Below are 10,558 nucleotides of genomic sequence, written 5' to 3' on the forward strand. Positions count from 1 at the left end.
GAAAGTTGAAGTAGAAGGGAAAATTGATTAATTGATTGACTGATCTTAAGTTGCTCAACATTGGCTTCTCTATATAAGTGCAACTCTCTATGTTTCAATGTATGTGGCATAATTAAAATTTCGAAAGTCAAATAAAATTTTAATATATTTTAAAAATATTTTAAGTTATTAATTATTATACTTTATAATACTGTCTTTTTCATAATTTTTAAATACATAATATACTAAAAAGTAAAGTAAGGAAAATAAATTGAAGCATAGAAAATACTAAATATAAATTTTAAAAAAGTGAAATAGAAGGACAAATCGATCAATTGACCGTTTGACTTTGACCTAAGCTGTAGCATTCGCTCTTCTAATATAGAAAATAGAGTAATAACTTTTTATTATTTTTTCTACCTCAATTTATAAGTAATAGTAGTACAAATTTTTAGGATTAAATTTTATTTTAATATTTTTTAAAATTAAAATATTTATCATATATATATATATATAAACTACAATAAAATATGTGTTTTAATTCTTGAAATCTGAATATCACTATATGAATTGGGACGAACTGTGTTGCCTCAACTCAAGGAAAAGCATTTGGTAAAAACATTGTTTTGAGGGAGGTCTGTTTGGTAGAAAGAAAAATATTATTCACAAAAAATGATTTATTGAAAAGCAAAATGGATTTCTTACTTATATTTTAATGTTTGGTAAGTAAGCAAAATAATATTATTCTATAGACATTTATATGTTATCTAGCAAAACTAAATGGAAGTGGTGAGGTGGGGAGTGGGCATTCGGAGTGGCAGATTTGGGATCGTCAAAGGGTGTGGGTTGGGGGAATTGAGTGACTGGGAGGAGTTGAAAGCTTACTTATGTAACTTGTTTTCACTATATTTATTAGAGAAGTCATTTTCTTCATTTGTAAAGAACTTATTTTTCTATAAAGATCATATTTTTAAGACATTCTGACCAACCAAACATAAAAAAGAAGGGAGAAATTTTTTATTTTGCATATAAAATCAGTAAAATTTACATATTTGAAATTGTACTAATATAATGTATACCCTGACTTTCTTTTAAGAAAAAAAAGGAGCTGGAAATGCACGCATTATTATAAGTATCTTTATTGCGGCCAATAAAGAGAGAAAATATTGCTGGATTTTCTTTTTAGTTAGAAGTTTATAAAATAGGCAAGTGAATATTAATGTGTAAGGAAAATCAATAATCGTACACTATTACCGTCTCTTAGTGGTTCACTTTCTCTTTTATATCATCCTTGTGAAATTAAAATGGAGTTTTACAAATTTACCCATTAAGAAATTTTTTTTGAAACTTTGTAAACTTGTTACATTTTTAGAGAATTAATATAAGAATAAATATGAACATGTAATTAATTCTAGCTTGATTTTATAAATTGACAAGTAATTTAGGATAACTATTTTTAGTAATGTAGACCAATACTTGGGGTGCAAGTTAAGTATGGTGATGTATGAGGATGACGTGGAAGTGAGACTTGATACACAAATTATTCAAAAGAGACATAGTTTCAAGTATCTTGGATCAACTATATATCTAGGAAAATTGGATAGATAAACGAGGATGTCTGTCAGCGTATTGGTGTAGCGCTGATGAAATAGCGGTTTGCATCTGAAGTCTTGTGTGATAGGAAGGTACCCTATAAACATAAAGACAAGTTCTACAAGTGGTGGATAGTCAACTATATTGTATGAAGCAAAATGTGTTGCCAATTAAAACTCCTTGAGTGTTTAAACCAATCCCCAATCTCCCAGTATCAATATTATTTCGGCTGCTTAAGCCAATATAGGTACAAAAGTGTCTACAACAGAGCACCTTACTCCTGAGGTAGATTTATCGATTAAATTGGATTTACCTGACTTTTCACCCGTTTCCTTAATTTTGAAATTGAAGTTATATATAAAATGAATTGACAAAAGTGTATGTTCACCAAAGAATGTTGTAGTTTTCGTAATTGCAAGAATTCTCCATGGTTGAGTTAGTGTGAAGTCTACCGCTTCTCTAGCCTACACATTTAGAAGATGAAGGTGTTAGAGATGAGGATATTTGTGATGGATGTGTATATTTTCTAGGAGAGAAAAAAAATGAGGATATCCAAGACAAGGTGAAAATGACTTCGGTGGAAGATAAGATGCAGGAAGCAAGGTTGAGATGACTCAAGCATGTGATGAGGAGATGCATGTATGACCTAGTGTGGATGAATTCATAAAAAGCAAGGGGGAGAGAAGAAGAATTGGAGAGAGGTGATTAGACAGAACATGATGCAGTTGCATCTAACCGAGGACATGGCCTTAGATAGGAATGTGTGGAGGATGTGGTTATGTTAGAAGGTTAGTAAGTTTGAGTGCATTCATGCTAGTAGGCATGAGTGTGTTCATGCTAGTAGGTAGGAGTATATTGTCTAGTTTCCTTTACTCGACGTGCTACGCTTGTAGTCACTTGTTTTTCAATTTTTGTTGATATTTGTGGTCTCATGTTGTTCAATTGTAGTAATATTTTATTGTAGTGTTGTTATGTTACTACATGTTGTTTTGTCTCTACCTATTATCTCATATACCCCATTACACTTTTCTCTGATTTGTTTTGTCTTGATTCAATGATTTATCGAAAATAATATGTTTACCTCACCTTTGAGGTAGAGGCTATAAAGTATGTGTATACTCTAGTCTTTCAGATCCCACATTATGAGAATACAATGTGTATGCTATTGTTAATTTTTAGTAATGTAAACAACTAATATGGAATCGAGGAAGTAATATTTTAATAGAAGTAGGGTGTCCAAAATCATGCAAAGAAATTAGGCATGTTAAAACTTCTCACCTCGCTCTGTGGGAATACACTGATATATTATTATTGTCGATTTTCTTTTAGTAGCGTAGATAACTAATCTGAAATTGAGGGAGTAATCTATGGAGGCGTTTGATCATAATTTTTTTTCACTTTTTCTTGGAGTTGAACTTCGAAAATCACATTTGGCCATAAAAAATTGGTTCAACTTCATTCATGTATTCAACCTGAAGTTGACTTCCAAAATTTTCAAGAATTCGAAAAACAACAAAATATGTTTGTAGACATTAAAATTTTGTGGGACTCTACAAGACGCGTTCAATTCTAGTTGAGACTCTACAAGATGTATTCGATTCCAGTTAAGATTATTGAAGGCAACTCAACCCTAAACCCTAACTCATGTCTATATAAAAGGTAATATATTCCCTTGAAGAGACATCTCGAATATTCCGAAAATTCATGAAATATTCACAAAGAGAGATCAAATTCAAATCATCCTAGTTCGAAAGATACGCCACTAGCAGTCGCCGAATGATGGTTAAATCCTAAGAGAGAAGAATCAAGGGAGAAACAAAATTAAATCCATATTGATTTATCACTAAAATATTCTTGTTTCTTCAGATTTCGCTTGTGATTGATTTATTTTTCATGCATATGTTTGTAATTTGTTGCAAATAGTGTTTTAACTCCAAATTACTCATATAAAATCTAAAATAACTCCAATTTATATCCATGGGCAAACACATATTAATCACAAAATAATTGAAAATTTTACATAAATATACAATTTAAGATATCATAATCTCTAAAATTTCCTACCATTTAAATAAATTACAAAAATCCTTTTTTCCTTCTCTCTCTCTCTCACTCCCTCATAATCTCGGATACATCCCTCTAATTATGAATCATGTTCACAGTTATGTATCTGATACACAATTATGACAAATTTCATTATATTTTAGTACCCAATACATACACCTACTGTTATTTATCTGAAAGGCTATGTATCTAGAGACCAATGTGTCCAACAACAGAGTAGAGACCAATGTATCCGATAATAGAGAAATGTATCTGATGCAACAAAATCTTAAGCAATGCATCATTTGCAATGTATCTGACAATAGAGGAATGTATCCGCGAGCCATGAAAAATAAGGTAATTTTTTAATTGAGCAAACTTTCAGAATAAGATGTAATTAGCCTCAAATATATGAAAATTTTGAACTTTGCTCAAAATAATTAAGGGAAAATCACTTACGTATACACTTTTAAAAAAATATTTACGACATCTGTCAACATTATTCTTTTAACCATATATAACAATTTGGCTGAATGACAGTATTGCTAAAAGTTGCGAATGACAACACTTTTTGCTAAGTTTAAAGGAACAAAATTATTTTAAGTAAGAATTGCTAAAAGTTGACAAAAATGATAATAAATTAAAAATATACTTAAAAGTGATAATTATTAAATAAAAGACCTTCAGTTATGTAATTTTTCCAATAAGGATCAACCAAGAAGAAGTGCTTTCGGCTAGAGCCTACAACCATAAGCCCATAATCATACCAAATTTTCAAATATGTCATTTGAAATGTAAAAATTAATAGTAGTATTTATATTTATAATGAAATATATAGGAGAAATATCCCACTATTAAACAACCTATGCATTTGGAATTTGTAAAATATATTCTTATTCAATAGGTGAATAAAGGCTTTTTTTCTAATTAAAACGCCACAGCTTTTACATGTTCATCCAAATGAGTTATGAATAAAGGTTTGTTTTAATAAAACATAAACATATATTTCTTTTCATAAACTTATATTGTAGGTCCAAAATCCTGCAAAGAAATAAGGTTTTTAGTAGGGAGGGCAATGAGGTGGTGCGGTGTGGGGTGAGGCGAATTGAGTTTAACCTGTAAATTTTTTAATTCATCCCGTCCCACCTTGCATAAAAAAAAAATTTCATTTTCAACTCGCCCCGCATAGTTTTTTAATATTTTCTTTCTAGTTAAGTTTGATACTAAAAATAAAATTCGTAAAATAAATTTATTTTATATTAAGTTGTATTAATTTAATAGAAAATGACTTAAAAATTTATTTTTTAGAGGTCAATTGAGAAACATGTAAGAGATTGTATTATTTTTTATTGAAGCATTTTCATTTACTATCTTAAATATTTTAGTAGATTTATCACTCTTATAAAATGTAAAAAATTAAAATTAAGTTTAACCCACATAAAATTTGCCCCACCCCTCATCCACCCCATTGCCATCCTAGCTTTTAGTGAGGGCGACAAAAAGGGGCATTCCGAGAATCGAACTCGGGACCTCTCGCACCCAAAGCGAGAATCATACCACTAGACCAAATGCCCACTTTGTTTACTAAATTACTATTTTGTAGTTTAGTTGTCTAAAAAAGTATTTGAACTTCACATCTTGTTCTGTGGTTGGTCACAATATCTTTCAGGGTTGTCAGGATGAATTAGAAAACATAATGTATGTATTAACTTTGTGTATTATTAATACCTTATTTGATATATTTGTTTTATTATATATATATTTATTATTATATTATGTACAACTAATACATGACATTAACATGGTTAAAGACACAATTATCGCTTAAAACTTTTTCCACGAGATAAGAATCATAACATTCTCATTTGTTAACAAGATTTTTTATAGAATATAACATGTTAAAATCTCCTGTCCACTCACCACCATGGATAATTGGAATGAATGGAATGGACACAATTCCCATACACTTGAAGCAAATTAATTCTCTTAATATATCCTTCAATGTCGTGATAATGGATGATTAATTCTTTGCCTCATCTTCATATTTTACCTCTCCATAAATAAGCTTGATGTCCTTTCTACCCTTTGTTGTGTAGATATATAAATAATATTTAAAATTTGGTTGGATGAGTTTGTTGGTTGTATCATGTATGTTTAAATTCATTATTTGTAAATTATTAGCTTCATAAGATATTTTAGTTAAATTTCAGCGAAATATATAAGAAATTTTAAAATCGAGAAAGGTAACATGACACTTTTCCTTTGTCAAGAAATATAATTATTTTTGACCTTTTTATCCTTATACAACCAAAATAATTATTACTCTAAACATAATTGTTTGCATGACGTTTCAATTATAAATTCTTCGTTATAAGGTTTAGAAAGATGAAAGCAAACTTTAATGGGAGAAGGGACGGATTTACCCCCGAACTTTAATAAATGGTACGTATATGCCCTTCGTTATACTTTGCGTCCACATAAGCCCCTTCCGTCCAATTATAGGTACACATATACCCCTCTCACTAACGGACCCCTAATTGCTTACACGTATCTTATTCCTATTGAACTACCCGTTTGACCCTTTTTTTAACCCATAACCCAACTATCCACCCCATAACCCAATACCCACCCAATTTCCTCTAAAAGGAATCTTAATTAAAACACCCAAATCTGTCCCTTTTCCCTAGTCGGAGGTCACCGCGTATCTCACACACCAAAACCCTAGTCGTCGCCTGTATCCAACTATCCGCCGCGATTCCAGTTTGTCTTCGTCGATTCTACCTTGTCTTCGTCGAATCTATTGTGTGTTCTTCGATATTTTTGTGTCAATTTTTCATCTATCTGTCGTCTCCCTCAAATCAGACCTAAAACCATGTCTGAAAGTTCTTGTGACTCAATTAGTAACTCCATGATAATGACTTGTTTTTGTGGTGAATTGGCTCGTTGTTTCACTTCAAGGACTTCATTGAACCCCAGAAGAAGAATTTATAGATGTTCAAAACCTAAGGTACATTTTTCGCTAAATGTAAATTAATATGATTTGTGCTTGTATTTTGGTGATTATGAGTTCTTCTCTGTTATTTTTATTAGATTGAAAATTGTAAACTTTGGAGGTGGGAAGACAGTTCTTCAGAAGATTCTTCTATTGAAGTTAATTAATTGAAGTCTAAATTGGAAGTTGCTACGTTGAAAATGGAGAATTTGAGAGAGTCGTTAAATGAGATTGAAAGAGACAATTTGAGGAAAAAATTAGCGAATTTAGAGAGTTTAAACTACTTCGAGGTGAATAAATCAAGAAATTTGGAAGCTAAAGTGTTGAAGTTGAAGATGTTTATATTGTCATTTACTATGTTTGTGGTATTTGTTGTTGCAATTTTCAAGTGATTAACTGGAAGCATGAGGAATATATGTTGTTGAATTGTAGTTTCAAGGGTTAGTTATTTCAAGTATTTGTAGTTTCAAGTGTTAGTTATTTCAAGTATTTGTAGTTTCAAGTGTTAGTTATTTCAACTGTTCCTATGTATTAGTGAATCTTATGTTTGAATGTTGGTCATTATTTAGTGTAGCTATTGCTTCAAACGTATTGTGAATTTCAAGTGTTGGCTTTGAACATTATTTTTTGTCTTTTGCCTTAAAGTTTGTAGTATTTATTTGTGTTATATTAGTCATTATGTTGAAGATGGATAAATTTTTTGGTATTGCCATTATGCTTTCCTTGAATTTAGAGAATCTGAAAATGAAATAAAAGCTTGTCTTACCATTGTTTATGAAACGTGTTTTCAGGTTTTATTAAACTTGCACAAAGACACTATTAAACTGTCAACATGAAAATCACTAACTTTTTTTTAAGAGAACAAAAATTCCATTACTTATCAGACATCATCAGAAACTCGGTTTAACATCATCCATGAAGTCTTAAATTTAAAAATCGTGCTTTGCTTGCTGTGACTGCTTGGTGATTCTTCAACTCACAACACCAGCTCTGTGACTGCCATTAGCTCTAATAAATCTAGGACTTGGAAAACCATTCAACATGGATGACAATATTGCCAAATTGGACTTCTTTGGAAACCTGCAAACATCATACACATTAATTTATGGAATGCCTCTTGGATTCGATCAAATACCCCTCTTAAATCATCATCATCTTATCACAGCAGTCAATAAATTTACCTCTGAGTAAATCATCATCTACTTATCAGTTCAATATAGAACCAAAAGGAAAAGAAATTTATCACAGCAGTCGACCATTGACAGAGAAAATGGTCTCAAAAAATGTATACCACAGCAAAATACTATTGTACATCAACAGAACCCAACAGATACAAGACACTATATATAACATTCACTTGGTCATATATAAACAAAACGACAGTTAGTTTTAGCTGATACACTCAACCTATACAAATAATAGAAGTAAAACAGAGTACCAAAACTACAATTTTAACCTTAAAGGCATCAGCCTATAGTATAACCAAAACATCACAAAAACATCATTTAAGGCACCAACCTACACAAAATATACCAAAAAAAATAACTTTAGCCTTAACATCATTTAAGGCACCAACCTATACAAAACATAGCAAAAAAATAAGTTTAGCCTTAACATCAATATAGGCACCAACATATACAAAACAATACCAACACAATAGCATCATCCCCTTCTTGGCCTCAACTTTTGTAGCTGGTTTGTAGTACTGTCCATTCCAAGTTAAGCCAGTCGGTCCTATGGGAAGATTTGTAGGTTCACTAACACCAAATTTGTCACCTCTGAAGCCTATTACTCATCTTTCAATTGGTTCTTATGGGTTCTGTTTCTTTTTCAATCTTGTTAGAAAAGCTTCTTCTGAGATTTTTCTTGGCCTTAGCCTAGGGTCTTCATCATCATCCTCAACTACTGGAAAATAGCTGCTAGAAGAAACATATTCAAACTAACTTTCTTGTGTTGGTTGTGGGGCTGTGCAGTTGATGTCTTCCTCAGAAGCTTCATCTTCATCAACTAAACCTCTCCTAAGCTGCCTCTTTTTCCCCCTGCCAGATTCTTTTCCTTGCGTAGCAAGTTGCTTCCCCTGCTTCTTAGTAAGTTGTTTCCCCTGCTTTGCCTTATTAATCATAATAAAAGATATAGAATTAAATAGTAAAATAGAATAATTATTTGATGAAATTAAAGATTAAATGAAAATTACCTTTTCACATCCTCTTGCATTATGATTTTGCTCTCCACAATTACTACGTGTCATCACTTTTCCTTTTCTTGTTTGCTTCCATACTCCTTGCCTCTTAACAGCTTCATCCTTTTCTCTTTCCCTCATAAGCTTAGGTCTACCAACAAGCTTGACCAATTCAGGTGGTTCAATGGCATGTAAAAGATCACATTTCCAGAATGGTTCTCCCCTAACAGGTTGCAACTTGTGTTTGTAAACTGCCAATGCTGCCTCCTTACTCTAATACCAATGAATTTCTTCCATTGGTATCATTTTCTTGTGCTCCATGGCCTTAATTGCATGTGGACATGGAATTTCAGTCAGACCCTATGTTTTGCATGTGCATTTTTTCTCTCTTAAGTTGACAATGTGTCTATTTGCACCTTCAGTAACCTCATAGCCATTATCCCCATTGCCACTCACCTTACAAACCTTGGAAATATTCATATACTCAATAAACAACAACTCACTTTTGGGACTAAATCCATCATCTTTCCACTTCCTCATAGCAACCTCTTTTGCTACCAATCTCTTCATTATTTTGACCCTGATGTCTTCCAACATTCCAATAATTGGCTTGTACCTTGCTTCAAGTATCCAGGCATTAAATGATTCAGTAAATTTATTGTCAACAGCCTGATTTTTGCACACTATATCTAAATAGGCTCTGCACCATGCTTTGGGAGAATACTTGTCTATTAAATCTTGTCCAGCCTCTCCACTAACTTCCTTGATCTCTTGAAGTTGGTCCTCAAACTCCTCTGTAAATGATGACCATGCAGCCCACCATAGCAACTTTTTCAGCTCACCTTTACCCCATCTTTTGCACCAATTTGCCTCAATATGCCTTGCGCAATATCTCTGATGTGCTTCAGGTAAGATTGTCCTTACTGCTTCAAGCAGCCCCTAAGTATCAAATTAAAACAACTAAAATTAATAAAAGAAACAGTATCAAGCAAAGGTAAATAAATTGCAAATTAGTAGTATAATATTACCTTCTGCATATCTGATATGAATGTCAGTCCTTTACCATTTTGAAGTTCAAGTGAATGTTGCAAATATTGCATAAACCATGTCCAAGTCCTCTTAGTCTCTTTATCTACCACAGCCCAAGCTAGAGGGTAGAAAGAGTTATTATTGTCTTGACCAACAACACACAATACCTGTCCCTTAGTTTTTCCTTTAAGGAATGTACCATCTAACCCAATAAGTGGTCTTAACCCAGACTTAAAACCCAACTTCATTGCCTTGAAGCAGATATACATCCTAAGAAATTTTTTCTTACCATTAGATAGTGCCTCTTTAGACAAATCTATCACAATGTCAGACCCTGTATTACAACTTCTCAATTCAGTAGCATAACCCTCTAACTTATTGTAAGAGTCTACAAAGCTACCTTCTAAACTCTCCAATACCTCCTTTTTGGTTCTCTTGCACTTTGCTTCACTTACATTTAGCTCAAAAACTCTATGTAAATCAGCCTTCATTTCTTTGACCTTGTATTTGGGGTCACTTTGCAATTTGTCCTTAAAATACAAGGCTATTGTTGAGTAATCTACTAAAGAGTTATCATATGCTATTCCACACTCTATATGATCTGCAAGTGTTTTGACACTAACTCCAGGAGTGGTCAAATCCCCAGAAATAAGAAGTAAAAATGGACAGCCATCAGCAGCACATGTATACCTCAATCTTTCTTTATCACTCTTCAACACAACTAGTTCTACCTTCTTAGCTAG

At 32.2% G+C, this 10,558-nt stretch overlaps 1 non-coding gene across 1 annotated transcript; it reads right to left on the reverse strand.

The window, feature by feature from the left end:
- Positions 1–5,117: 5,117 nt before the first annotated feature.
- TRNAP-UGG (transfer RNA proline (anticodon UGG)) lies at positions 5,118–5,189 on the reverse strand. The gene has a single exon. It is a non-coding gene; the product is annotated as a tRNA-Pro (tRNA).
- Positions 5,190–10,558: the final 5,369 nt, after the last annotated feature.

The sequence above is a fragment of the Solanum stenotomum genome, chromosome 1, assembly GCF_019186545.1.
Source record: "Solanum stenotomum isolate F172 chromosome 1, ASM1918654v1, whole genome shotgun sequence".
Taxonomy (NCBI): Eukaryota; Viridiplantae; Streptophyta; class Magnoliopsida; order Solanales; family Solanaceae; genus Solanum; species Solanum stenotomum.